The following is a 23943-nucleotide window of genomic DNA, read 5'->3' as shown; positions in this document are numbered from 1 at the left end:
GACCAAACGCCAGGCATGGAAGAGGTGTACAGAAAGTAGCAAGCACAGGCCTACATGCAACATAGGGCTAGTCTTCTGTTCATCTAAAAACAATTTTCTTTAGTAACTGATCTTGTAAAACTTAATACTTTTCTGGATAGCAGCTACAACTCCCATTTTGTTTTATTTTTTTAATAAAGGTGACTGATTATCATATTAAATAAATTTCCAGGATAAAGAGTAAAGATTTAATCAGAGCATTCTTTATTTTATTGCTTTATTAGTTTCCTATCATTGCTGTTATAAATTGCCCAAAACTTAGTGGTTAAAAACAACATAGATGTACTATCTTATAGTGCTGCAGATCAGAGGACCGAGAATCAAGATGTTGACTAGGCTACATAAGTTTGGGGTGCTCTTTTGCATTGTTCAGTTTCTGTGGGCTACCGGCGTGTTTTGGTTTGTGTCTGCTCTTGACCCTCTGCATCCTTTGTCACGTGTCCCAGCACCTTCTCTGAATCTGCTTCTCATACCTCCCTTTATAAGAACCACTGTGATTACGGTTACTCTCAGGTAGTCCAAGACAATCTTGCCATCTCATTTGATCACATTTGCAAGATACCTTTGGCTGCATAAGGTAACATATTAATAGTTTCTGGGAATTAAGGGACCTTACGGTCCATAGACTTGCAACCACACAAACATTAACATTCTATTCACTCTTGGTCTCTCCTCTCAAATATCTCAGACAAAGCAGGTGAAGTAAAGATGTAAAAGCCTCTATTTACACGGTAGACCAGTTAGTCTGCGGGTAGTAGAAAGAGGCAGAAAGATGCATTTCAGAAGGTTGTTCCTTCACCCTCCAGGCTCAAAGGTTTCCTTTTCAGAGTGATTTCTTGCAAATGCTAATAGGTCTTTATAATTAATATAAAAATGTTAAAACAAATTATTATCATCAATAGTAACAACAGCATCATTACAGCACAGAAGAGGATTATCAATTGGTCCAGAAACACAGGAACAAAAATAAAACAAAAAAAAGCCTTGAACAGAGAACACTTAGATGTGGTTCGAGTCTTTGCCCATTCTCCAGGAAAGTAGGAATGTGCTCAGCACATCAACAGAGTTTTTAAAACTTTCATTTCAGTTCAAATGTAGGTTCAGTTATGCCCAGAAAGCTATTTAAGTGTGTGTGTGTGTGTGTGTGTGTGTTTATAGAATCTTAAGCAAGAGAGTCCCTTATGTAGTCAAATAAGTCCAACATATAATTACCACTGCATGCTGAGTGTGCAAAGCAGGCAAACTGAGTCCGAATTACCCCTTAGAGTGTGGAGCCATAGCAAGATACATTCCTATCTGACATTTTCATGCACTAAAAAGTAATTAATGTCACTTCAGTATATCTATTTTTTATCTTTAAGCAGACCCAGGATTCATGTCACCTATAATCGTAGATTAACAAGGAGCTTCCAATTTTGTTTTAAATCCTGAATTTTTTTTTTACTATAGTACTAAACTACTAACTAGTGAGTAAAAACAGGTTACTGTTAATATTTTTATTTTTTAAAAAACTACAATAAAAATGCGCATTGTAATCATCACTATTAACGGTTATATTTTTAAAAGTGAAGCTAATTAACTGTTATTTTTTAAATATTCATCCTAACGTCCCATAATTGAATAATTTTTTTAAATGCATGTTTCACTCAGATCCTTCTAACATCTCACCTGGAAAATCCTGATACCAAAAACCTCCTATAAAATGTACAGGTGAGATGAATTCCTCAAGCTCAGAGTTCATGTTTTATTCTTACCTATATTCCTCATATCTTCTGGAATATCTGTCACTTTGTAAATGCCCCCCCAAATAGTCACTGAATTCAGCTTTATTGTTTACAAGAAAGAGCACTTAGAAATTCGCGGGAACAAAAGGAGTGTTTTAAGCGGTTGACAACTAGAGGAGACATTCACATTTAAACATGTGCCTCCGTATTCTAGTGGATCAATGAAGTGGGATTTTTCATTTATTTGGAACAACGTTCTACAAATTCTCTCTTTTCCAGAGCTCAATTCTTTGCATACTTATTAAGATCATAGACCTTTTCAAAAGTAACACTGTTAACTCTAGCACCCCGGCCAACCACTAATTATTAATATGCATTCTGTGGGCCTTAAGATTCTCTCGCCAGCTCCCACTAAGTGGGAATTCTTTACCAGTTGTACAACGTTCCTGTGCTCTGTGCATCACTTTCACCCAAGAGATGTCCGCATCCCAGAAGAAAGCAATGGCATTGCTATAATATGTATATTGTAAATTAGTTGTCAAAGTTTTTCAAGATGCCTTGAGACCCTTCTGTTTGCAAGGTGATTTCCAAACACAGCATTATTATAATAAGATATTTCGGGAGTTGCCATCAGCAGCAGGATATGTTGTACTTGATTGGAGCTATTGATCCAGTGTTCAGAGAAAGAAATCAGATGCCAAGGAAAGAACACCAGTCCCATTCAGTGTAAAATGTAAGATTCTTTCTACTGTTGCTTCCCAGCTACAAAGACATCAGGTCATACAATGAGGCGCTTTGTCTTTTCAGCAGTGTTGGATGAAGTGCCAGGATTCCCTGAGCTACAATGTGTATGCCTAATTAAAACTCTGTCACTTTTTCACATGTGCTTAAGGATTTGCTTCTAAGTTTCTTTTGTTTCATTCCGTGGATGATGTTTTTAATTGTCTAGTTCTTGTTGTGGAAATACAGTAATAACTGCTATTAAAATTCTCAGATCTATAGTGAATATGTAACATCTGCAAAGCCAGATGAGGTGTCAAATTTGATGACCAATTTAAGAGAAAATAATGAAGTTAAATGTGTTTTGTTTTTTTTTTAACTGAGGGAAAAAATGTGGAAAGCCTGAGTTCACTGCTGTGTTGTTTGTATTGTTAAAAACAGTAAAAGTTTAATAAATGAAAAGGGACAGCAGTCAGAACATGAAAATATTAATTACAGATAATTTAAGTTCAGTTGTACAACATTCTAGGATTATGAAAATTATTTTTAAAATTGTAAAAACTTCAGTTAGTGTTTGGTTCTTTTAAATGGCTGAGCAGCTCATCTTGTATTAATAAATATATCCTATTTAAAATCAGTGCATCTGTTGGCCCATAAAAATACCAATAAGCCATGGTGATTAAAACAGTTAAATTTATTATCTGGTATAGCTGTTGGGGTTGCAGAACAATTTCTTATGCGTCTCTCACATGTCTCCAAATCCTGTGTGGGAGGCTCTTTGTAGATTTGTCCTGGACTCTCTTCTCCAAGATGATTGTATGGTCAAGTGCAGTCGGAGGTAGAGAGTGTCCTTCGTGGGGAGCCGGGCGTAGGCGTGTTTACTGCGCGTGGGAAAAGATTCAGCCTCGCTAAGCCACAGATCACCCTTGTCACGCAGACCCGCAAAGTGCGGCCGTCTCCGTCTCCGTGTGACCTGGAGGGAACCGCGGGTGGCAGAACAAGCCCCCAGTTGCTGAGACGTTGGGGACTGCGGTGCTGGGCATAATGAAGGGTAGCCTGTGACCTAGGGGTCAGATCTCTGTCAGCACGCATGAACTGGTGACAAGCTCACAGGCCAGCCAGGGGACCAACATCTCAGAGCCGCAAGATGGACACGATCTCTCGGGCTCACCGTTGACGACGCGGCTGCAGACCCCAGGGCGTCGTCAGGAGTCTGGCCCACGTTCCTCTGCCACCGACACCGACACCGACACCGACCCCGACCCGCACACCCCAGCTGTGTCCTCCAGAGCTCTGAACCTTCCGGCACACACCGTCCAAAACATTCCTCTACTATTACTACCCTTTAGGTTTTAAATTTTTAAGCATCTGTAAGGAGGCGCTTCAACACACTGACCTCTCGGTCCCTTGCATTCTTTCTCTCAACTTATCATATTCTCTTCCTCCATGTTATCTCATACTATCTGCCCCGCTTACCCGTATGGCACCGGCGGCACCGTATTATGGACAATAAATGCGAAGCTTCCAAAATCTTAATTCCGTGAGTTACTTTTTGACCACCAGCCTCTGCTTCTCCAGTAAACTCCTTCCAGTAGTCCATCAACACCTCAGCTCGCGATTGGGGTGAACCAGCTGACCTGTCGTCTGTGCTTTTGCCATCTCCATCCCGGGACTACGCAGCCTCCGCAGTACCCATTTCCGATATAATTGGATAACTTTCTGTGTCCTTCCCACGGCCACAGTTCCCAGGCACGCCTGCTTTAAATTTTTCATTTTTTCTGCCAGGGCTTAAAAGATAAAGTTAAGCCCCTTACCGTCGTCATTTTTTTTTTTTTTTTTAAGATTTTATCTGTCTATTTGACAGACAGGGATCGCAAGTGCGCAGAGAGGCAGGCGGAGAGAGAGGGGGGAAGCAGGCTCCCTGCAGAGCAGAGAGCCCCATGCGGGACTCGATCCCAGGACCCTGAGATCATGACCTGAGCCGAAGGCAGCGGCTTTAACTACTGAGCCACCCAGGCGCCCCCATAGTCATTTAAACCCTTTTTCACATGCCCTAAATCTCTCCCCAAACTGCTCTCTTGACACTATCCTCACTGTACAACATTCTGGATTTTTTACCTGTTAGCACGAACTCAGCAATCTTGCTTTATGCTGCCCCTGGGCTATCACACCATTTCCCCCCTAATATTGCACAATCTTTTGCATATTTTAGAGACACTGATGCTCCCTCATCCTTCGGGAAGTCACCACAACACCTTCCCTGTTCACGTCCTAATACCCCAATAGTAGAGTTAATTACCCTTCTGTGCTACCCCACAAGGCTTCTCTTTTCTCTTAATCACTAGGTTACAATATATTAAACTCTACTTTATATTTTTTTCTATTGGCTTATCTGGATCAGCTACTTCACTATAAACTCTAGAGAGTGAGGGACTCATTCCTTTTTAGTCTTTGTCCCCAGCACATAATAGAAGGAAAAAACTGGAAGAGAATGCGTTTTGGAGACAAAACAGAACTGGGCTTAAATCTCAAACACTGGACTTTTGCAAAATGAATCGACTGCTCATTTCTCAGTTTCTAAGTCCACAAATTGGAATCATGAAATTTGTGCCACAGAGCTGATATGATGATAAAGTGAGAATGAGGTAAAATACTTAAGGCAAACATTGCCTGGTGCGTAATAACCACGATATACATTTCCAGTGTATGTGATAGGGAACGAATTTGTTGAATCCTCCCAAGTGTTTGAGCCAGAGGTACTTTAGAGAATATATATGTGTGATCAGTTATCAGTGTTATGTATAAACTGATATTTGCATAGTGTGCTTATCTCAAATTCAAAATTCCAAAGGGAAAAGAATATACTTTATATATTATCCTTTCACCAAAAATATTTATCATAGATTATATTAAAAAGTCTATATTAAAATTACAATTATTATAAAATATTAACAATTTGGATATTTCCTGTGGCAAGTATTTAATACTTACTGACTGTGAAAATGTAACAAAATATTTTTGAGTATTTCCATTTCGGTTAAAAATGTTCAATCCTTATAATTTTTCACACTCAAAAATTGTAACATCCTATCAGTAGTCAAACCCTGACTTCTCCACTTCTTTTTTTTATTTCAGAGGAAAATAAAAATTTATAATCTTAAAAATCAATTTAACAGTAATTGTTCAATGTCATTTATTTCCAATAATTTATCCTGGGTTTCTCCGATTTTTTTTAAATGTGTGCTTTGCCAGAAAAATGATGATTTATAAAGTAAGTCTATTCTGCATGAAAATTAACTAAAAGACATTTCTCCATAGGGCATTTATTCAGAAATTTATTGTCATTCCTTGATAATTTAATTTAAGGTTTAAACTCTGGGGGAAAAAGGAAAAAAATATGGATGTTCAAATGATTTTGATAGAGATTTGGTAATAAAAATATTGAAAAGGATTACTATGTTGAAAATTCCATTCATTGGAACGTCTGGGTGGTTCAGTGGGTCAAGCAACTGCCTTCAGTTCAGTGGCTCAGGTCATGGTCCCAGGGTCCTGGAATCAAGTCTGCTTCAGGCTCCTTGCTCAGCGGGAGCTGGCTTCTCCCTATGCCTGCCTCTTCCCTTGCCTGTGCCTGTGCGTTCTCTCTGACAAATAAATAAATAAAATCTTTAAGGGAAAAAAAATGAAAATCCCATTCCTCATGAGTATTAAATCTCTTCATTATTAACTTGAATTGGAGGTGAACCAATAATATAAATCAAAATGCCGCTTATTACATGCTTAGTTAAGTGAATTTTTATGTCTTCATAATTATGAGAGAATAAGCAGAATTTTCTTAGTTTTTTAAGCACTTGTTGGTATATCCAACAATTCATGGCTAGTGACAATGTCCCCACATCCATTTTGCCTCAATATTTAAAATTCACTTTGTGTACCTCTATGAAAAATAATCCATAATTTGTCATTATTCTCAAAAAATCATATCTACCCATGAAGGAATATGTCTTAACTAGAAATGAAAAACCTAAAGCATAAATTTATTTTATTTTGTTTTGTTTTTCAATAAGTTATGCTGAGTATAGCAAATTCCTTCCATGTGTAAAGAAGGTGTTTCCTGCAACACAATAATAAAAGCACATTTTTGGAATAAAATTCTTCACATCTTCACAGTCTGACCACAATTATCATTTGCAAGAGGTCCTGGTTGTAAAAAAAAAAAAAAAAGAAAGAAAGAAAATACAAGAGAGACCTACTAAGAAGATATAATACGTAATATTTCTGAATATGCCCTTCCCTGACTACTTACTTCATTATTGTTCCCTAATATACACTGATATATTTCAGCTAATCACATAATAAATGCTTCTGAAAAAAAATTTTTATGATTTCATGATTCTGCCAATAGTCTCACTGAAAATTTGGCACTCTCAGTGGTGCTATCAGAATACTTAGGGAATAGAAATAACTAAGGTTATCATGAAAATCTGTTTTGGCTTTAAGTTTGAAATTCAAATGGCTAATATTTTTCATTATAGGAACTTGAGGGTGTTTATGTTTAAACTTAGCATGAGACAAGCAATCACTTTGTGTGTATTGTTAGAAATTTTTGTTCTACTAACATTTATCACTTAATCTTATACCTTTGTCCAAAAAAAAAAAAAAGAATTGGGGCTCTTCTTTCCATGAGCAATCCTGATTTTTTGGATGTGGTATTTTATTTTAAAACATCACTAATATGAAAATGAGATCAGAAATGAACAAGATAGGGCGCCTGGGTGACTCAGTGGGCTAAGCCTCTGCCTTCGGCTCTGGTCGTGATCTCAGGGTCCTGGGATCGAGCCCCGCATTGGGCTCTCCACTCAGCAGGGAGCCTGCTTCCTCCTCTCTCTCTCTGCCTGCCTCTCTGCCTGCTTGTGATCTCTGTCTGTCAGATAAATAAATAAAAATTTAAAAAAAAAGAAATGAACAAGATTAAATTAACATAAAAATGAGATCAGAAATTAACATGATATCTTCTAAGAGATAAAACTATAATGATATCCTGAATTTACAATAATTGTATTTATTTTCACTGGTTCAGGAAATTCATGATTGAGAAGACCCTAATGGTGCTTTCTTTTTCTACTTATGACATCTATTAGATTCTCCCATTTTGCTGCCTTGATATTTTGAGACATCTATAGAAGCTTGGCAGCTTTTTAATTTTTTTTGGTTAATTGACATGCGATAAACTTCACATATTTAACTTGTACCATGTGTACAACTTTGCATTAGTGTGTCGTTATCACAATCAAAATATCGAGCATCTCCATTACCACAAATGGTCCCTCATCCTCTTCTGACGTCTCACCTACCCACCCCGCCTCCCACCCAAACCCCAGACAACCGCTGAATTGCCTTGCATCATTATAAATTAGTTTACATTTTCTAACATTTTATAAAAATAGAATCATGCAGTGTGTACCTCTTTGTGTGACTTCTTTTGTGCAGCACAAATATTTTGAATTTTTTTTCCTGTATATTGAGTGTAATAACTGTTCATTGATTTTTATTGCTGATTAATATTTCATGGTTTGGATAGATCACAAATTGGTTATCCATTTACTTGCTGATGGACATTTAGATTGCATCCAGTTTGAGGCCATTACAAATAAAGCCTTGTAAACATTCATGTATAAATCTTTGTATGGACCTAAGTTTGCATTTCTCTTGGAGAAATATTGCTTGGGTAAAGTCACTTGTAAGAACAAGATCGATATACAAAATCAATTGTAGTTTTACATAATAGCAATGAGAAATCAGAAAAGGAGAGCTTAAAATGTCATTTATAATAAAATATTTAGGGTTAAATCTGACAAAAGATGACCAAGACATGCTGTACACTTATAAAACATTGTTGAGAAAAATTAAGGAAGATAAACAAAAAGATACATCGTGTTACAGCTCCAAAGGTTCAATATTGTTAATATTATTGTGAATAATATTAATATCGTTAATCCCCAAATTGACCAGTAGGGTCATCAAAATTCCAGGGAAGTGTCAGTAGGCTCTTTGTGTAGAAATGAACAAACTAAAATGACTTCGAAAAAAATCACCTTAAATTTAAAGGACCTGCATCATTTAATTTCAAGTCTTATTCCAAAGCTACAATAATCAAGACTATAGAATTGGTGTTAATATTGACAACTTGACAATAGAAGAGAATGAAGAAACCAGAAATGGTGCCATTGTTTATGGTCACTGCTTTTCTTTATAAAGATGATAAAAGCTTCCAATTGAAAAAGATAAAGTGTTTCAACAAATTGTGTTGAAACTGTTGAACATACATTTAAAAAATAAACTTCAACACATACCTTGAACCATAAGCAAAAAAATAATTTAAAATGGATTATAGGTCTAAATAAAACACCTACAATTGTAAGATTTCTAGCTGAAAATATTGGGAAAAGTATTTGTAGCCTTAACAAGGTGAACATTTTTAGATAGGACACTGAAAGCATAACTCCTAAACAAATACTAGTGAAAATTGTTGAAAATTAATCATTTTAATTTAAAATCATCTAGAAGATAGTGAGTGAAAGGGAGGAAAAATGGAGGAAGGAGGGAAACAAAGAAGAAACATTTAGGTATCTGTAATATTTATAGACTTAGTTTATAAAATGAATGTACATTAGGTCCAAATGGAATAATTACAAATAAAAGAATAATTAAATTAGTTCATTGAAAAAATTACACCAGATTAAAATTTAAAAGGGACTATGCTGTTTCAATTGCTAGAGAAATTTAACTCCGTGTGTCTTTGACGAAAGTATAGGTATATTTTTTCCTAAACTTTACTGAAGTGTAACTGAAGTATCATAAACTGCACATACCCAAATTACGTAATTTAGTCTTGAAACATAGATATATCTGTCAAATAATCACCATGATCAAGATAAAAAATATTTTAATTACTAACTTTTTTCTCTGTTAGTTTTAGAGAGGTTGTCAAATATGCTAAATTAAAGGCTTATGTAATTCTCCCATTAAATCTACCAGTTTCTTCTTTATGTATTTGGAGGTTTTATTATTATATATGCATTTATTTTTGCTATGTCTTGCTAATATAGTGTTCATTTTCTTATTATAGAAAGTTCTTTTTTTTTTTTAAGATTTTTATTTATTTATTTGACAGACAGAGATCACAAGTAGGCAGAGAGGCAGGCAGAGAGAGGGGAAGGGAAGCAGGCTCCCCGCTGAGCAGAGAGCCCGATGCGGGGCTGGATCCCAAAACCCTGAGACCATGACCCAAGCTGAAGGCAGAGGCTTTACCCACTGAGCCACCCAGGCACCCCTAGAAAGTTCTTTTTTTTAGTAAAATCCTTTGTCTTTAAGTCTATTTCATCTGATATTACAATAGTTACTCCAGCCTTCCTATATTTAGTTTTCATGATATTGACTTTTTAATCTACTTATATTCAATCTGTAAACTTTATATTTATATTATTTTTATATTTAAAATGAATGCCTTGCAAGCAACATCTAGTAGGCTAACCTAAAAATATCTGTTTTTTAATTGGGTATTTAGGCCGTCAATATTTAATGTAATTATTCATATGATTAGATTTAGCCAATACATATTTCTCTAGCATTTCCTATTCAAAGTCAACTTGAGGACAACTTCCCTGGGTGTCCTTTTCAAACCAAGCTTTATACTTCCTAAATTCAAGAAATGACTACTTCTTCCTCTAAAAGAAAACAATATTTTTTTCTTCTTTTAAGTTAATAATTGCTGTTTCTTTAAATATTTCTTTTTGAGGATTTTGTGTCTTTTCTTCGTCCTACTGACATATAAGTATATTACAGTTTGTATATATTACCTCTAAAGTGAGGTCCTCAAAACTGAATTACCAGGTTTCAATTTCTCTGTATTCTCACCAACACTTTTCTCTCTCTCTCTTTTTTAATAATAGCCATCCTGAGAGATATGAGGTGATAAAAACTTATTGAAGTTTTGATGTGTATTTCCTTGATGGTTAAATAAATTGAGCATATTTTTCTATATCTTTTGAACATTTGTATGTCTTCTTTAAAGAAATTTATAATCAAGTCTTTAGCTCATTTTTTAAAAAATCAGGTCATTAGCTTTTTGTCATTGTTTGCATGTTTGTTTTTATTATTATATTATTATTATATAAGGTGTTCCTTATATATTTGGGAAATCAACCCCTTACCTGATATATGGCTTGCAAATATTTTCTTCCATTCTGTGAGTTGCCTTTCACTCTGTTAATTGTTCCTTTTGCTGTGTAGAAGTGTTTTAGTTTGATGGAGTTCCACTTGTCTGTTTTTGTGGAAGAGAATATCCTTTTCCCAATTTGTATTCTTAACACCCTTGTAGAAGATCAATTGATCATATGTGTGTGAATTTATTTCTAGGCTCTCTATTCTGTTCCAATAGTCAATATGTCTGTCTTTATGCCAGTATTATGCTGTTTTAATTACTGTATCTTTGTAAAATATTTTGATTTTGTAAAATATTTTTGATTTTGAAGTCAGAAGTGTGATGCCTCATGCTTTCTAGAAACCAGAACCCTGGCACACTGTTGGTGGGAATGAAAAATGGTATACCGCCATGTAAAACATATTGTGCAGCTGGTATAGAGAGTCCTCAAAAAGTTAAAGTAAAACTGCCATAGATCCATGAATTCCACTTCTAGTATTTAATCAAAAGAAATGTAACTATGTTCTCAAAGAGATATTAGCACTCCCTTGTTTATTGTGGCCTTATTCACAGGAACCAACGTGTGGAAACAAACTAAATGTTCACAAGGATGAGTGGATAAAGAAAATGTGGTGTATACACACAAAAGTACATCAGTTAGCTTTTAATAAAAAAGGAAACCTGCAGCATGGAACAATGATCAAACTTGAAAACACTATTGTTAAGTAAAACCTTAGTCATAGAAGGTCAAATACTTCATGATTCCTTTTAATGAGGTATCTAAAATAGTCAGATTTAAAGAGATAAAGAGTAGGACGGTAGTTATCAGTATCTGAGGGGGAGGAGTAATGGAGATTTGAAAATCAATGGGCATCAAGTTTCAGTTAAGCAGGATACAAAACTTCTAGAGATTTGCTGTACAGAATTATACCTATGCTTAACAACAGTGTATTACACACTTAAAAATTTAAGAGGGTAGATTTCACGTTAAGTGTTCTTATCACAAAAAAGCAATGTAATTAACTGAGATTTAATTAATGCAACCCAAAGCATTATAGCGTTTTCTCGTTCTCAGTATTATAACTGTGTTAATGCAGACCAAATTATATTAGCTTTGCGGGGATCACATCATGCTATTTTCTCATAGTTAATATTCTGAACACTCAAACCCGTAGTGGCCAACAGGTAACCAGATCTCTGATGTAGGCATTTCACAGAGGTGCAACAAATCCCAAATTCAGGCCATAGAGGTTTTTTTACCTTTCTATTCTGTCATCTTTAGTTTCGGGGTTTCATTTTCATAGTTCATAGTCACAGTTAGCTCCTATATCTCTGATCATAGCATCTAAATCCAGGAGAAAGAAAACAGATATGTCAAAATGTTCTCCTTGTCAACATATGCCCCACTGATTTCCTCCTTCCTCTTACTGAATGTCTCTGTAAGCACTTCAAGCAGCAGTACTTTTTACTGCATGCAAATCTCCCACTGTGCCCTCATGCTCCTCAACTGAGGGTTGGTGGGGAGGGAGTGACTTCCAATTTACGGCTGCCCGCAGTGTTCTGACACACTCCTTCCAACCTGAAGAAGGCTCTTCCGTCTGTCCGGGTGCTTACAGAACTTCCTTTTATGATTCTATTCTATAATCCAGGCTGTGTTTTTGGAATTCCTTTTTCAGAAAGAAGAAGATTTTTTTCAGCCCCGATCTGCCATAACCTTTCTTATCTTTTAGTTTCTTCAAGGATTATCATGACTACTTTTAAGTAATTAGGGTAAAAAGTCATTTGTTATATGGAGATGAATGTCTATGTTATGAAATACCTCATTGCTTTGAAACCAGTTATATTTCAGTAGTTTAAATCTCAACTTTTATTCTCTAGCCTATTTTCTTCTGGAAGCAAGGAGAAATGAAACTCATATTTATTGTTTGGCTACAAAGATAAGTGATATGCTGGACACTTAGGGGGAAAAAAAAGTATTCGGGGCACCTGGGTGCCTCAGTCATTAAGTGTCTGCCTTTGGATCGGGTCATGATCCCAGGATCCTGGGATCAAGGACTGCATTGGGCTCTGTGCTCGGTGGAAAGCCTGTTTATCCCTCTCCCACTCCCCCTGCTTGTGTTCCCTCTCTCGCTATGTCTCTGTCAAATAAATAAATAAAATCTTTTAAAAAAAGTATTCAATAGCAAGATTGATTTGCACCGAAATTTAAAATTAGAGTTAATACAAGGGATGCAGAGAAAAATGGTTATCAACCTAGTGTTTTATTTATGATTGCATTTCTAGCTACGCCATTTTATGGTTCATCCATATATCATCATGCATAAGAGCAATATTTGTGACTCAACGGTTAGTGTGTTTGAGAAAATAATATCCAACTTCCCCAAAATTAGTATATTCATGGGGATAAATGGAAGATACAGAAAGATGACCCAAAGTCTAACAGGAAAAGAAGTCATTTTTTTTCTTTATTTGTAGCAATACAGTAGTTATGTTAATGAAGTGATAGGATAAGTCACAAAGCAATAGCATAATGACCTACCTGAGAAGGTCACAGAACTATTAAGGATTCCTATTAATACAGACTCCAGAATAATGCTATTTCTCCTAAACTTTGAAAAGAGCGAGTAAACACTGGTTTTGAACAGAAAGCTTAAAGGTTGAAATCAAGTAAATGCATTCTCTAAAAAATGGTTATGGGTGTATTATTGCCTGATGATTTTCATCATGACTGCAAATTGCAAGATATAGACAGCAAATATTTCTATTACCTTGTGACATTTGACACAGAATTCATTTTTCTTCTTTACTGATGGGCAGAATGATTCCATTTCTGAGACTATAACAAAAAGAAAACCTCTCTTTAACAAATGCAGAGAATGAATAGATAAAATTATCCCTTCTGGTAATGTTACCGAGATTCCTCTTTCCATGAATTTATCAGGGCACATGGTGCTTATTAAAAAAATTTAAACTCTTGATGAGCAAATACTATGTATATGCAAATATTGCTATGGTTGTTATTTCTCTTAGAACTTTAGGCACAGTCTCCTTAGAAACATAATTAAAATTTGCACACTCTTATTAAATGAAACTATTTGAGGGCAGTCATTTGGTTGCTCTCAAAATAGAATTTTGTTTTCAGAAGTGGCTTATGAACTTTATTTAATGCATCCCCAAGGCTTCAAAAGGAAAATGTTAAGGGACCTCCTGCAGGAACTCTGCCTAAAATTCCCATGTGTCAGCTTGGTTTTGCAAAGCGCGCTTTAAAATGGAGGAACATTTTATAATTGGAAATCAACGACCTTAGGCCAATACAAGAGGACCCAAGGGGATTTGAATTGTATAAACTCCTGTGTGTGTATGTATGTGTGTGTGTGTGTGTAAAACATATTGGCTGAGCCAGCTACTTATAAGCTGAAGACAACTAAAAGCAAGATCAGTGACCTTAAATTGTCACCTTCCCATACACTTGGGGCTAGATCGCAGTGTAGTGCAGTACAACCTGTGAAAAATTGACTCTTGACTTGGGAGTCAAATAAATAAAACAAAAGGGTAAGTGAGCACAATGATAGGGAAACATACTACCAAGGTGGTTTCCAATTATAAATCTTTATTTTTTTTTAATCTTTATCCAGAAAAATTTGTTCAATATAGCAAACTGGAGGGTTGTCATGGGTAACCTGGCCAGGAGAAAAGGTGTACTGATGTAAAAGTAGTATAAATGTGGTGTCCTCTTAGGTTTAAAAAGAATGAAAAGGAATTATTTTATCTTTAGCTAAGAAAAATGTAGCCAAGTGAAAAGGTTCTCCCCAATGTATTCCCTTATTGTAGAGTGGAAAAGTAGCATTACACATACAAAGGAAGAAGGATCCTTGTTGTTGCTTCAAAAACCTTGTGAAAAGAAAGGAAATAGAAATCAGTTTCTGAATAAGCACTCTCTGAGAGTTCCTGAGTTTCCCCAAGCGAGGTAGATGTGTACATTCAGCTCACTCGACAATTTAAGCAAGCATGTAGCCATCGTTACATTTGGAAAATGTTCCCTTGTGTGTTCTTTTTGTTTGCTTGTTTTGTTTTGTTTTAGATTTATTTCCTTATTTGAGAGAAAGTGAGAAAGAGAGAGAGAGAGCTTGCATGCAAGTGAGAAGAGGAAGGAGGGGACGGAGGGAAAGAATCTTAAGCAGGCTTCACAGCCAGTGCAGAGCTGGAAGGGGGATGGATCTCACCACCCTGAGATCATGTCCTGAGCCAAAATCAAGAGTGTGAGGCTTAACTGACTGAGCCACTCAAGTGCTCCAATGCTCCCTTGTTTTATTTTGTAATCTTCACATCTGTGTAATTTAACTAAAATCTGAAAGCAAAAGATATGGAAGAATTTCAATGAGGTAAAGAGCAGGTAAAACAGGAAAGGAAACCCTACAATTTAGAAAGCAGATGTAAAAGAATTAAGTTAATAAGGTATATAAAGATTTAAAAAATGTGAAAACTGATCCACAAGAGAATCAGACAACTTAATGAAAATAATCTTTTGCAATTATGGCAATTCACATATAAATAAACACAGGGTTTTTCCAACCTCATAATATCTCCTATTGTTCAGTTCATAAAGTAATTTTGTGTGCTGTATTTTGAAAAAAACTAAAAAGTGACTATGCAGTCCAGAGCCAGTTATGTAATGAGATTTCTGCCTTGTGAATACAAGGTAGTAAGATAGAAGAGGAATCTGTACAATCCTGTTTGATTTTCCAATCAAATATTATAAAAGAGGTAAATATCGATTCATTGGCAAGGCTAGAACAATCAGAATTCCTTTAGCTTATGTAAGGTCGTGTCATTCAATAAAACTATAACACAAGCAACATTTATAATTTAAATTTTTCTAGTAGCCACAGTGAAAATATAAAGAGATACATGAAATTGGGGTGCCTGGGTGGCTCAGTGGGTTAAGCCGCTGCCTTCAGCTCAGGTCATGATCTCAGGGTCCTGGGATCGAGTCCTGTATCGGGCTCTCTGCTCAGCGGGGAGCCTGCTTCCCTCTCTCTCTCTGCCTGCCTCTCTGTCTACTTGTGATTTCTCTCTGTCAAATAAATAAATAAAATCTTTAAAAAAAAAAAAAAGAGATACATGACATCAATTTAAATAATGTTTCATTAGATCAAATATGTTCAAAATGTAACCATCTTTTTTTAGAATACTTGATTTTGGTGTGAAGCAAAAGTATGTCAGTTTCAAACCTATATCTGTCCAAGTAATTTCACCAACTCTTAACTCAACTCAACATATTAACATTAATTCAAAGAGTGTAAGGAAGTTGCAAAACAATTCTAAATGTATTAATGTTTTTATTCAAAAATTTGTTGTATTTACAGTCAATTTATAAAATATAAAATCTATTTATTTATTTATTTATTTGTGTGGGGGGGGCACAAGCAGGCAGATTGGCAAGCAGAGGCAGGCTCCCCACTGAGCAGGGAGCCCGATGTGGGACTCAATCCCAGGACCCTGGGATCATGACCTGAGCTGAAGACAGTGGCTTAACTCACTGAGCCACCCAGGTGCCCCTAAAATATAAAATCTTTATTATTGATTTGTATTATGAAAAATTTAAATTTTAGGGTGAATTCTTGCACCTATCTGGTTAGATTACAAATATGCTTTGCCTTTCCTGGCAGCTTTGCAAGTATCTTGTCCATGTATTGTGTGATACCAATAAGGGAATATAAGTCATGCTGTCGTTTTCTTTGTATCTGTAGCTACTGAATATTTGGAAACCCTTCCTTTGTCCTAGAAAAATTTTGAAATGAAAATGACAGTGTAATAATTCATTATAAAATGTTCCATGGTTCAGTCAATGAACATTAGCAAAGAATGAGATCATTAACATCATTGTCTTCTATTTTATTAACTGGTGTAGAGCCACAGCCTTCATATATTCTGAGCAATTTTTAACCACTGTAACCATGACACACAGAATCCTCCTCAGAAAACTGAATGCCAATGTTAGTGTGTGTCATATGGTGGCATGAAGCAGTGAAAGAAATCTCCATCTCTTGCTATAAAATTCCAGGACATTGGGGGATGGAGAGGAGAAGGGAGTTGGGGGAAATCCGAGGGGGAAACAAACCATGAGAGACTGTGGACTCTGAGAAGCAAACTGAGAGTTTTAGAGGGCAGCGGGGTGGGGGGTTGGGAGAGCCTGGTGGTGGGTATTCGGGAGTAGTAGTGCATGGAGCACTGGGTGTGGTGCCTACACCATGAATGCTGGAACATTGAAAAGAAATAAAGTAAAATGAAATTAAAAAAAAATTCCAATACATCTGGATTTTTTTAAATTCAATGTAGCTGAGACACTGCCTATCAAAATAGAACTATTTTTTAAATATATGGCTAGGTAAAATTGTCTATTGTTACTTTGAAGATTCAAAACATGTACTCCATAAATCTGACTCTTTTAGGCTGCAAATTTACATGTTGTCGTACATTTCTAAGACCTCTAAGACAAAACACAACTAAAATATTAATTAAGCAGTTTCTCTTATATTGCATGATTCATCAAGTATTTGTAAGTTTTAGGGGCACCTGCGTGGCTCAGTTGGGTGAGCGTCTGCCTTTGGCTCAGGTCAAGGTCCTAGAGTCCCAGGACTGAGCCCCACATCAGGCTTCTGCTCCACAGGGAGTCTGCTTCTCCCTCTGACCCTCCCCTCTTTAGTGTTCTCTCACTCTCTCTGTCTCTCAAATAAATAAATAAAATCTTTTTTTTTTTTTTTAAAGTACTTGTAAGTTTTAAATTCTTTAGGTCAATTGATCTTTTATATGGCTAGAAAGGATTTTATATTCCACAAGCAAATGTTTGCTGGCTCAATTGAAGATCTTTCACGTTTATTTTTTTTTTAAGTTTTATTTATTTATTTGAGGGGGACAGAGAGCACGATTGGGTGGAGGGAGAGGGAGAAAAGGACGCCCCACTGAGCGCAGAGCTGGAGATGAGGCTCCATTACAGGACCCTGAGGTCGTGACCTGAGCTGAAGTCAGGTTTAACTGACTTCTCAGTTTAACTCAGTTTAACCAACTGAGCCATCCCAAGATATGTCACTTAAAAAAAAAAATCAATTTTAATATTTTCCTTATAACTTTGTGATAAAATCTTTAAAACTGAAGCAATAATTTGCCATCTTTCAATCAAAAGATGTGTGTGTCTGTGTGTCTGTCTGTATGTGTGTCTGTGCTCATACAAGAATCTAAGCGATTATACAGCTGGTCGAAGTTGAAAGATTAATTATTCTATGAATAATTCTATAAAATATTTCCTGAGAAATTTAATTTTGATTTCATATGAATCATTTCATTGACTTTTTTGACTGTTGAGAGAAAAGATCTTATCAAATTCGTTATCTGATGAAAATAACTCCTATTGTCCACTGTTTAATCATTAAATATTTTTTACAACACAGCTTTTTAATTTCATCCTTTTGTAAATCACCTTGCCAGTCATCATGAGATTTGTGACATACCTTCTTCTCGACTCTTTGTATTTTTACATTTCAGTTTTTTAAAAGTACACAAAATTTAAAAATATGTTTTTCAGTTTTACTGGTCACATTTCAAATGCTTAAGAGCCATAAATGCCTGGAGGGTACTATAATGGACAGGACAGACATAGAGGCTTAGTAGAGTGTTGAAAATAGAAATATAATTTCCAGAGCTTTAAATAACATAAAATAATACAGATTATTTTAAAATATTGAACAAGTGTTGTGTAATAAACATCAAGTTTTGTTTTAATCAATAATACCCTCTTTTGGGAGAAAACAATTGGGAAGTTGACTTTTGCATAGCTAATCTAAAAAAGTTTTATGATATTATTATTACAGATATTGATTAACATTTTCTTGAAATGATTAATCTATCCTTAATTGTATTTCCATCACCATAAAACTATTCTTGTGTTCTCAAAGAATGATGTTGATGTATACATACCTCTGTTAATTTGTCGGGGACCTCTCTGGGAAGCCAGGAGTTTATGCCATTTTGAATAACGCAACTTCATCACCTTTATGCTATTCGTTCTACCTAGAAGACCCATCTTTACCTCTTTATTTCTGTGTCCATTTTATTGTTCTCTTTTATTTGTTAATGACCTACTCAAATCTTACTTTTTCCCAAGTAAGTTTAATGTCTGATGTCAGACAACAGAAATCTTAGCTCCTCATCCAGCTGTGTGACCTTAGAAAAACTGCATAACATCCTTCAATTGTACTTTCTTATCTCTCAACTAGAGATCATAAGAAAAAAAAACACATTAGCTTATTTGTGATGATTAAACTAATGTGCATGAAGTGCATAATGTGGCAGCCTGAATGTACATGCAGGCAAATGCCTGTATTCTCATCATCTCATCCCATTGTCCACACGCCTCTTTCTTCCCGTTCTATGGCAAAATCGTCTGGTCACTTCTCTAGAACACTACTGCAAATTGGTTGAGATCATGACACAATATTTGAGGATGAGATGATTGTGTTCATAGCTGTTTCCAACTCCACCCGCCGCATGATAAGGGCAAGTTTTACAATCCTACCAAAACTCAACTCTCTTATCCAAAGCATAATGTGTTGGAGGAGGTAATCAAGAGGACGTGACCACCAGCTGACCTGTGAGCCTTGAACTGGACTCTTTCTTTGGTCTCTCCCCATCTCTCCCCGCTGTCCTGGGGATAGTTTCAGACTTAACCTGAGGAACTCCAGAGGTTGCAAAACAACATAATGATAATTATACCCACCTGTTAGAAAATTAAATGAGAAAATATATAGAAGTCTTTTTTGGGGTAGAATATCTTACATATAGATCATTCAAAATAGAGTCAATATTAATTTTCTAATTTTCAATGCTAACATTTTCTGCTAAGTTTACATGAATATGTAAGTTAAAATAGTGGTTTAGCTTTATTCTGTGAATGACAAAGATCTCAAACTAACTAGTAGATGCAATTTTTATCTTGAATAAAAGAACATTTTATGAACGACTTATTTAAGATAGTGGACTAGAATATGTTATTCACATAAATCATGTTTCTAAAATATTAGTGTAGGAGCACTAGATGGCCCAGTTGGCTAAGCATGGATCTCTTGGTTTCAGCTCAGGTCATGATCTCATGAGTCCTGGAATGGAGCCCCATGCCAGACCCCCTGCTCAGTGGGAGTCTGCTTGAAGAGTATATCTTCTTCTGTCCCTCCCCCACTCGTGCCTGTAAGCAAGCGCTCTCCTCTTTCTTAAATAAATAAATCGTAAAAAAATTAGCATCAAAATAAACTTATTTACAATATACTACATGAAAGTCAGTTTGTAGTTTTGCAGGGACATAAAATTAAGTAATAAATGTTTCTGCTCTTCTGGGTTCTGAACTTTGGGATACCAAACACATGTTCATAAAGGTTAGAAATGATATGGATCGAAATTAAATCTATAGTGTAGAGTATTACCTTCAGAAGCTGTTCCCAAATTCAGGAAAAAAGGAGAATGATATCTAGCACGAAACCCATATTAAACCTCTAGGTCACAATATCTTTTACCAAATGTCTTCTGGAAGTGTTAAAACAATTTCAATCCCTTCTAGATGTGTAGGAATAATACATTTATTAAACCCCTAACAACACTGATATTTTTAAATCTTTTCAAAAATAATAAAATGCAATACCTTCATTATGAAGTGTTTTCTTTCTATGAAGAATGTGAAATCATTTATATTCCTTTACTATTTATATATTTGGGTGTTTTTCTATTACCTTGATTATTTGTATTATCCTATTTACTGTGTTTTATGTCTAATTTTCTATTTTTTATTTTGTCTTATCTTTATTGTGTTAAATTAAGAGATGATATTTTGTCTAATAACAAAAAGTTCTTTGAAAATTTACCTATGTTTTTCTATCAAAATGCCATATTATTTAATTGAAGCTATATAGAATAAAAGAAATAAACACATATGATTTACTATTCAATCTCTTAAATAACCATGTAATTTTGTAAAAAATCACAATGATAATTATATTTGCATATTTGTCTGTAAATACTTCAAGGAAAAAAGCAAACTGCTCATAGAGAGCATCTGTAGACAAAAGCAATCTCCAACTTGCTTAAGGAAAAACCAGAGCTAAGAAGATGAGGAACGTTGGACTTTATTAGCTGAAATAACTGAAAATTTCAATGATTTCATCAGTGCATAGTTTTCTGTCTTCTTTTGATTCTCAAGCCCTATGTGTTGGCTCCACACAAGAAAGGAATAACGTTGATTAGCTTAGTCTAGGTTAAATGCTTACTCCCCCAACATATAAAATTAGAAGTGGGAAGCTTTAAGCTTCTATAGGAAAATCATTGAGTTGTTCCCCACCCCCCCTCAAAAAAAGAGCAATGGCCACTGGACAGAAAATCAACCAAACAATGTGTATCCTACAGTGACATATATTTAAAAGAATTATTTTCCTTTATGTATTATTCTAAATATTTAAAATGTGCACAAACTTAAAATCAGAAAAGGATGTAAATGAAAAACCATTATTAGTAATCATATTGCAAGTTCTTTTACACATGTTGTGAAAAGGAGAAAGACCCTGTGAAAAAATTAGTTATGTGTGTGTACTAGGCAAGGATCACTGTTCCCCATTCTCTTCCTCTGATAGTCATCTGTTTCACTGGATTCGATATAATAATATATAATTTATCATTCACATTGTTGAATCATGTGCATGATTTTTTACTATACTTTAGAGATATTATAAATTAGACTAAGTAGGAAATTGGTCATCAAAGTATCTTAGCTTTTTTATGAATGTAGAAAATCTCCATGGGATGTGCATAGTCTCTTATTTTGTTTGGATATGCCTAAAGTGTTTCTGCCATGATAATATCTGGTGTCATTTATTTCTAAATGGCATCACCTTTCTCCAGATTTATAGTCAAAGTATACCTAAAGAAAAATAATATTGAGATTGATTTCAGAGAAACTTACATAAATTCAAAAAATTCAATGGAATAATTATTCACTATTTTGTGCCTATTACTCTGTTCAAAATCTCTGGGAGAATTAAAGTATTTCTCAAAAGTTGATAATCCTGAAGAAAATGAAAAATAGAATAATAAAATTAAAAATCAAATTAGATTATTCTTGGAACTATAAGCATATGCATATATATCCCAAAAATATTTTTTAAAAGGATCTTTTATTAGAATTTGCCAACATCTAAGCATTTTAAGTTTATTCTTTCTATTTATAAAATTTTAATATCTCAATTACAGGGGTACTTGGGTGGTTCAGTGGGTTAAAGCCTCTGCCTTCAGCCCAGGTCATGATATCAGGGTCCTGGGATTAAGCCCTGCATCAGGCTCTCTGCTCAGTGGAGAGCCTGCTTCCCCCTCTCTCTCTACCTGCCTCTCAGCCTACTTGTGATCTGTCAAATAAATAAAATTTTTAAAAATATTTTTTTTAAAAATCTCAATAACATATTATTCCAGAGACATTTTTAACTGTTCACGTACATTCCAAAACCTTTTTCTAGAAATTCCATTGTTTCCATTAAAATGAACTTAAAATCAAGTAATAGTATAATGATTAATAAATTGCATTATTATAAATAAACATATATATAAAAATGCATCTACCATCTCAGAAATATGTTTTTCATTTCTTACTATGTGATCTGATTTTATCCTTTATTTATCAGTTTTACTTTTCAAAGTTCTTGGTTAGAAACTATTAAATATAGGCATGTGATGTTAAAATTATTCCTAAAGGATATAAGTAGTAGACTAGAGTTTCCTTGGCTTTGGAACGATGTAGGTATTTAACAGTCATTAAAAAAAAAAAAAAAAAAAAAAAAGACCAAAAAAACAAAACATGCTCTCTTCACCATCTAGAGCAGAGGTCTGTTTTGGATCATAAATGTTACTGGAACGCAGGTACGCCCATTTCTTTATGCGTTGTCTCTATAGAGTTGAATAATTGTCACAGAGACCACGTGGTCAACAAAACCCACATTATTTTGTCTCTGGAGTTAAAAGCTTGATAATACCTGGTCTAGAGTGTTCCCCTATTTTCATACTACCAGTGGAATGGATATCATTGATATTCTATTTTAAGATAATTAAATTGTAAATTATATTTATCCTAGATACCCTTAAGTAAACAGAAATAAAATCAGATAAGCAGTAAGGAAAACATGAGTGACTGGAATCTAGTAGCTTTGGTGAATATAAGTTTGCTTTATACAAGCAGTATTTAACCAGTGATCAAAAGATGTATTTCCTGTGTTTGTTCTTGACTTCCTTCTATGCAAGGCATATGAGGTTTGTTGAATATGTTATCTCTGAAACATTTATTTATCTACAAAACAGAAATAACAATACCACCATTCCTTTTTTTAATGGATATTCTCAGAATCATATCAAATATATTGCAATGTCTAAAGCACTATACAAATATGTAGCACCTGCTGTCTCTAAGTGAAAGCAATGTAAACATATTATATCTTTTGTGTAGAAACTTACCCACTGTAAGATAGATTAAATCTATTTAAGAAGGATCAGTGACCTATTTTAAATTCAAAGTATCATGTAAGGCCATTCAGGACCATTAGGCTTATTAACTCTTACTGAGCCAGAGATCTGATATAATTGTCAAAACAATATGGCCGTCCCATCTTTGTACCTCCTCTGTTTGACTATACCCAGCATAGAGTCTGCCTCACTCAGTATGGGCACACATTAGCCAAGTGAGTTACCAATAGCCAGAAGGAGGTGGCTCCTAAAATAATAGAAATTATCCAATCTGATTATACCTCTAACAAAATGTTTTACCTATACTGAATATAAAATTTTATTTTAATCTTGGCTTTGCAAACCTCTATTGTCTCCTTCCCAGTATGAAAGTTTTGTTCATGCCCAGGTTCTGCTTTAATCCTCTTTCAGATGAAGGGAGGTCAAGTTGGGCGTGCTGATTTTAACCACCTGTTCTCTACCTTCATGTCTGATTAGATACCCCCTTCCTGGACTGGCTCTCTAAACACATAACATTCACAAGCCTTATTGTCCTCCATGGTCATGATCTTAGATACAGACATAGACACTGAAATATGGATTGAGCTATAGATGGAGACATAGTTTATAGGTCTCTCCATCAGCTGGTTCTAACTATGGGTTCTGCCGGTCTTGTTCTTCCTTTTCTTGCTGCTTCTGACAACACATGCAACCTTCCACAGGACACTGAATCAAAAT

The sequence above is a fragment of the Neovison vison genome, chromosome 3, assembly GCF_020171115.1.
Source record: "Neovison vison isolate M4711 chromosome 3, ASM_NN_V1, whole genome shotgun sequence".
Classification (NCBI taxonomy): domain Eukaryota; kingdom Metazoa; phylum Chordata; class Mammalia; order Carnivora; family Mustelidae; genus Neogale; species Neogale vison.
This window is presented reverse-complemented; position numbering follows the sequence as displayed.